Source organism: Centropristis striata, chromosome 2 (assembly GCF_030273125.1).
Source record: "Centropristis striata isolate RG_2023a ecotype Rhode Island chromosome 2, C.striata_1.0, whole genome shotgun sequence".
Lineage (NCBI taxonomy): Eukaryota > Metazoa > Chordata > Actinopteri > Perciformes > Serranidae > Centropristis > Centropristis striata.
Genome location: NC_081518.1, coordinates 21,438,676 through 21,446,025, shown reverse-complemented (window position 1 = coordinate 21,446,025; position 7,350 = coordinate 21,438,676). Strand labels below are relative to the sequence as shown.

Here is a 7,350-nt window from a genome sequence, read left to right as displayed (position 1 = left end):
TATTCAGATCCTTGCTGTAGGTGTTTCTCTGTGAACTTGGGCAGCACAGCGGAAATAAGAGAAAAGATGAGACAAAAGCTCATCTTCTGGCACCTGCCCAGTGGTTGCCAGGTTTGTTTCTTGGTGACGTTTTAGGCAATAGTGTTTTCAATGGATATGTCTCCCTCATCGCCTTTAAAACACATTTGAATTCTATTGTAAAGTGTGGCCAGCAAAGTTGTCAGATTTCATAATAGAACAGTTGTGTCACAATAACAATATTCTTTCATCCACTTGTGCTTGTGTGTGTTTCAAATGTTAAAAGATTTTGCATGATGGATTTGACAAGGGCAATGGCATGGAACACATTTTGATACTCCTAAGAGGGGAAGATGGAATTAATATACATGACAAGTAATGATTTTGCAATATTATAATGAAACAACAGTAAATGTTTTTTTTTAATTACCATCGCCTCAATAGGACATATTTACACAAAGTTATCAAGCCTGTCTCTGCAATTTACCTCTGTAGCTTATCTCTGGTTGAGTCGATAGCAGCAATTTAAACAGCCATCAGAATGTATGTGGATTTAGTGCCATATATTTGACTTACAATGTTTTGGTTAGTTGTATACATCTTTTCCATGTGTCTTTACACTAGACCCTGCACCTGCGCCCCCAACCATGGCCCCCAAACCACCACCACCACCACCACCTGAGCCATCTCCCCTGCCCTCTAGCTCAGCAGCCCCACCTTAGTCCCCCACCAAGCTGGACCATCCACCAAAGAACACAGGTAAGACCCCATGAATAACACCTGTAACCTCAAATAAACTTTAGAAAGCATCATTTTATATGTTAACGTCTCCCTCCCCAACTCCCCAGGTGGCAGCAAAAGAGTCAACCCAACAGGTAACATTTAATCACTATTCCACTTGAATTCTTCTGATATGCTTTGAGGTTTTCATTCAAGTTAAGCAAAGACTATAACAAATTGGATGTAGATATGGTCTTTGGACTTAATGTGATGTAATGTAACCTGTCGTCCTAAATGTAACCTCATAACATTACAATATGAAAGACATTTTCTCAAAAGTCAAGTTAAAACATCAACCTTTATTGCAATTAACACTAAGGGCTCTAGTTTCGTGGCGCGGCGCAAGGTGGCGCAGGCTGCGCACGGTCAGTTTGGAGTTTGGTAGACCGCGGTGCGCCGAGATGGGAGTGGCGGCGCGGTAGAGGGAGGAGTCACATATTCATCAAGGCGCAGTGGAAGTTTCGTGGCAAAAAGTTGCGCCGAAGGTGCGCTGAAAGCCCGCCAGCTCCAACCTGGTCTACTCTCGGCGCAAGGCGAAGCGCAGCCGGTGCAGTGGTAGTTTGGCTGACACACACGTTACCAAAACCTCACAGGCAGGTTTCCACAGTTTCAGACACAGGGCAAAGTTGATTAATTTTATTTGTTACCTCCTCCCAGGCTACTTTTGCATCATCAGCCCGTGGAGGTCTGCTCGCAGTTCCGTACACTGCGAGCTTGGACCTCCCGGACCAAAACATCAGTTTCATCCTGGGAGAAGTTTGGGCGTCTGGCGGCGCTGTTGTTGCTGCTGCTGCTGCTGTCTCTGTTCATGGCGAAACTTGCAGTGCGCTCCGCCTCGGCGCATTTAAAGGCGATGAGAGGAGCTCATTTGATTGGTGAAGATATGACTCGGCTGTGTTAAACCCACTCACGCCTTCTCTCCTCCCTCTTTGACACTTGCGCCGATAGGAGGGACTGGAGGAGTGCCTGCGCCGGCCTGCGCCGGTCTGCGCAGTGCATGAAACTTGCAAAATGCTCGTGGACACACCCCGTTGGCGTGGCGCACCTGCGCCTGGCCTACGAAACTAGAGCCCTAAAAGACTGAAATAGTCAAAGAAGTTGAACCTACAGTCTGGCTGTAATTTCACCCTATAGTTTGATGTGGACTGGGAAGCTATAATGGGCTAAAATCACAGTTGTACCTCACTACCCATGTCTACAACACAGTGAAATAAAATCAAGTATTACGAACTCTATAACTACAACATGACAACACTGAATTCATGTTTGGTGAACTGATGTGAAATATTCACCACAATACCATAAATTGAGGATAACTCTGTTGCCCAGTCAATTTAGAATTATTTTATTATTTTGGTATTTCGAGGTGCCATTGCTGCCCATCGCTTAAATCATTTTTTCCTCTGCATTCATTCAACAGTTGTGTGCCACTACAGCAACACAACTTGTCACTTAATGGAGAAAATGTAATAGGAACATAATAGAACAATAACATTTTGATTTGATTGTCTTACAACAAATTTAAGTGTACAAATTTAAGTGAATGCAAGCATGCAGGCAGGCAGATGCACATGCATGTGCCCACACCTACTGTGTAAATAGCATCACACAAACTAAGAACCTATATGAACTCTGTGTGTATGTTGCTGTTGTGTTTTAATATTTTTATGTTCACGCTATACATGTTTGTAACTTGACTACTCTTTTCTATTTAACTGAATTGCTCTTATTTATAGACTGTGAATTCCACACCAAGATGGAGACCTTCCCATACTCCAAAATTGTGGCTCGAAGGACTCGCAATGTAAGTCTTTTTTTGTTTTGGTTGTTGTGGAACAAAAACTGTTGTTTGGCTGGCAGTTTCAACCAGTTTTTTTCTTTTTTGATTCATTGTCAGTCATTCATATGTTCATTTTGGCTATTGGTTGTTTTTCAGGGGAAAAAAGAGGTCAAGGTGAAATGGGTGCCATGCCCACAATGGTATGTATGTTGCTTCATCATAGATGCAACATCACAAATTCTGTGCATAACTTTTCCATGACAGTTAACTCTGTAGGAGGACTCTGGATTACAGGGTGCATATACATGCGGGAGTAACAGTTATAGTTCAGTATACTGTAGTAGCTCATCACATTGAATGCAAGTATTATTGCTGTGTATTTCAGAAAGAAGTGTGTGTATGTCATGTTCATTGCCATGTTCATATGTTCTTGTGCATTTGTTTGTCCATGGAAAAGTAATTTATGATCCTTTGATACTGAACTCTTACTAAAAAGAATTTCTCCATTTTCCATATCTTCTTTCTTATAGCCACTTGAGATGGAATGATTCGTGGGTGCAATTGTAATTTTCCACTTTCCAGTTTTTCAAGTTTCCAATTGTACTACAGAATAAACTGTTTTTGAAATGGTAGTTCCTACTTTTTTGTGACATTTGTTACATCATAACAGATTACATGTTGAATGTCGTTAGTGATGCTGTGACTGCATGCCATGGGCCACTGATTTCATCAAGAGCAATTGTGCACTTCATTCAGGTTTGCAAATGTCCTATCAGCATCAACCCCAGTGGAAAATATGCATACCTTTTATTGAAGAAATATATAGTACATTTGAAACATCAATGCTCTCCAGAGTACAGTTTACTTTCTAGTATGTGTTAAATGGCAGCTTCCTTTAGAATCTCATATTTCACAAGTCAGATGAACTTTTGCATATAAGCCTATCTTGATGAGTCCATCAGCAGTTGGGGGAGAAGGAGACCGCGAAACAAGGGCTGAAGTCACTCAACTAGTATCACAACTGACCAAGTGAGAAAGGTTAGAGAAACCGTCAACAGTGATCCTACCTCACCAACACAGCTACAGCAACACATAAATAGACAAGAACAAAGGTTTCTGGACAAGATAGAGCTTTGTGCTCAAACAAAACAGCAATTATTACCGCCCTGAAGAAAAGGTAAGCAGCTAGAATCTAAGTTGTAAGCCATTATACAGTAACGTGGTATTCTAGACTGGTAAAGTATACATAAAATAAGTTGTTATTTCTGTATTGTAAAATCCTTTTTATGCAAGCAAGACAGTGTCAGCGGCGACTCTTTCGTCATCTTCACATCATCACTAATAAACAACATTTATAAAGTTATGTATGCAAAAGTTAAAACTGTATATCCATACACGTATTGGCACTACAATATACTGAAGTCTTGGTCATCTAGGACCATCCTGACAGCCTGGGGAAAGGGATACAGTAGGTATAATTGGCCATATTAGAAAATGTAATATGAAACTCACTGTAAATTATGGGGAAAACCAGGTCTAAACTGGTCCAAATTTAAAAGTCTGACAGTGTATTCAGCAGACATCAATATTTTGAACACATGTGGCCACTAACTACCCCTTAAAACACGTTTGAATTATTTCATCCAGCTTGGTCTTAATAAGGGTCTGAGAAAGTACACCTCAAAGGGCCTTGCCTTGGAGCAAGATGAAAATTAAACTTTGGTGTAGGACAAAAGTGAAGACATCATTGGAAAGGTCTTGACTTAGGGAGTAACATATGTCAATATGAAAATTGTGGGCAGCTCCTGCTCCTCAGAGGTGACCTTTGAACCTTGAACCTGAGACACTTTTGAAGGCTTACAGAGCAGCAACAAAGTGGGCTACAGACCAGTTGTAAACAGTTTTGGAAAGCTCTTGACCTATACTACCATCACCCGTGGGACACCCATAGGGGGCGCCACTAAGTAGGGTCAAAACTCAGAAAAAACGTGATTTCACCCCTTTAACTATAAGCAAGATCGAATCTGAACAAACAGATGTGCTTCCCAACCCCAAAACCTATAATAAGTCTGAAAGTTTCCTGGCCACAATTTCACATATTAGAGGAAACACATTCGAACTACAAAACATATGGCGCTGCCCGCCACTGTGCCTCTGTTTGTCTTTGTTGCGATCATAGACTGTATATAAAAGGTTGCGATAAACTTTTAGTCTAATGTTGTTAATAGTGTGTGCACATAACATGTTATGGTGGGCACCGCATCTCTGGTCTGCCATCAGAGAGTGACAGAAGCTCCGTGTAGTTTATGAGTTTTGATGTATGAACGGAGGTGCGTTCCATTTAAGTATGCTGGAGCACCGCGAGGGTGGGAAACAGTTTAATACCCTGGGGGAAAGCGGGTGATATGAAATCATCTTGCAATAGAATAGAATAGGATATATAGGAATATAATCTTTCTGTCCTGAAGAGAGGAGTCATCCACCACTGGCATTTTTTTGGTCCATCAAGGTGTTATGGAGTTGATGATATGAGTTATTAGAATGGCCCCTATCATCTTCAGTGTACATCTCCCCAGCACATCTTGCAGTGAATCCATCAGGGACACATGATTGAAGTGCCTCAGGATGTTTAGTGTGTATGCTAGCAACAACTTCATGGAGAACTGCACATGGAACTTCAGCAGTAGCCATGGATGGGATGTACACAAGTGTTGTTGTTGAAGTAGCTTTTGAATGTGCCCCAAAGAGTCCAATGTCCCAATACACAACACATAAGAATAGCAGTAAAAAGAAGCAGTCGGACTCCTGCTCTCATCTGTACACTTACTTTTGCATGGTCAAGGAATCAAGGTCATTTAGTCTGACTTATTTATTGTCATTTCATCACAAACGGTTGCAAAAATAAAATGAAAGATGTACAGCTTTTCATATTACACACACATTACCACTACTGCTAACCACTGCTACTGTTGCCATTTCATCATTCATTGTAATTGTACAATATGTTTCTGTTGATTTCTATTACACATCAGAGGGTCTAAGGACAGAGGCTGTTACTCCCTGTACAGATTGTAAAACTCATTCTTTTAGTTTAGTGGGATGCACAACATCCTGAAATATATGCAGATATATTAGTTGCAAAAAAATATACAATTGCCTTGACGGAGTGATCCTGAATATGAAGAGTGGTTCAACTTACCCGGGTCTCTCATTCATTGTATACAGAAAATTACACTTAGAATAATACATGAAAAATAAAGTAAAACAATATATACAGTTAGTTATACATTAAGCACATGTGCACTTTTAAGGTGTTTTTCCTCTTCATTCTTCCTTTCACTCTACTGCACATGTGGGGAAAAAGACAAAACAAGATAAATATTATTAATTCATTGAATATCTAGATTGCAAACCAATAAGAAGTTACATTTGTCACAGAATAATAAGACAATAATCAATCCACAACAGTAGCTATGATACAACTGGCTTGTGTCAAAATCATGTCCTCAGTTACCTGTATGTCAATGTCCTCCTCATCTGAGAAGCTCTCAAAATCACTGGCTACAGCTTCCTCCTCAAACTGCTCTTCCACCTCATCAAGGTCCAGTTCAGCTCCATCAAGTCCTGCCTTTATCAGTTGCAAGTACTTATTCTTGACAGTGACAAGTTGAGACTTTTGCTGAGACCTTCTTCGATGGAGCTCTCCCTGAAGACCTTTAAGGCCTTCTTCAGAGAGACTGCAGTGGTTACCTACATGGTAATGAAAATTCACAGACTTTATAAAAAATTTAATCAATTAAAGTTAAATTTATAGCTCTATATGTTTCCTCTTTAAAACATTTTATTGTGCTGTGTTATACTGTAAATAACACAAATGTAATGCTGTAACACTGAAACAGAAAGAGTCCTGAAATTTGCTCAACATAATGTATGGTGGAAAAATATTGGCTTACCCTCAGTGCCCATGGATAGACCACTCAAGGTCTGTTCACTTTTCTTGAGGAACTCCCAGTGCTGCCTTACTTCTATAGCAAGGATCATGACCTCTTCCTCCAGTCTTTGAATGTGCATGACCTTGTCAAAAATCTTTTTTTTTGAAAGGAAATCCACACCATCTGGAAATACATTCATAACAATTCCATATATTAGTTCACAGAGGTTTAAGAAGAAAATAGAAGCAGGCAAATTAGTACAACATAAATGAACTATATATAAAACAGTTGGCGACCAGTCTCTCATTTCAATTTAGAATAGGAATGGACAGGTAATGCAATATGTAACATACCACTTGCCGGTAACTGCCAAGGAAATATAAAGCCAGCCTGTAGAATGTTACTGACTGTCCCAATTTGCTCTTGGCGTTGGACCATTTGGTCATGTTGAGCCACACTGATCTCTAGCTGCCTCTTGTCCCTCAGCATGCGGTTGCGGATCACGCTGCGTCCAGAGTTGCTGTCTGGGAGACATTACAAAAAGACACATTCCAATGCACAAAAAAGCAAACAATCACAAGAGCAAAGAAATCGTGAAACATTTGGTGTCTTTCACAAACTTTGTACCTGTTTGGCTATACAGGCGTGCTCTACGCTGTCTTAAGCCTAAGGCAGTCTCTTCAATTTTTCTCCTTAGGTCCGGCAGAGAATCATTAGTGGCTGCAGTTTCTTTACAACACAAAACAAGAGTATTACAAGAACACCGTTTATCTGTAATGCAAGGTTGTCAAGCCTATAGTTCATGTAAACTTGAACATTAAGATGATTAGAGACACCTAC

General features: G+C 40.4%; 1 long non-coding RNA gene across 1 annotated transcript; it reads left to right on the top strand.

The window, feature by feature from the left end:
* Nucleotides 1-298: 298 nt before the first annotated feature.
* On the top strand, nucleotides 299-3,402 carry LOC131992386 (uncharacterized). The gene is made up of 5 exons (XR_009396213.1): nucleotides 299-777; nucleotides 867-893; nucleotides 2,535-2,602; nucleotides 2,735-2,778; nucleotides 3,109-3,402. It is a non-coding gene; the product is annotated as an uncharacterized LOC131992386 (long non-coding RNA).
* Nucleotides 3,403-7,350: the final 3,948 nt, after the last annotated feature.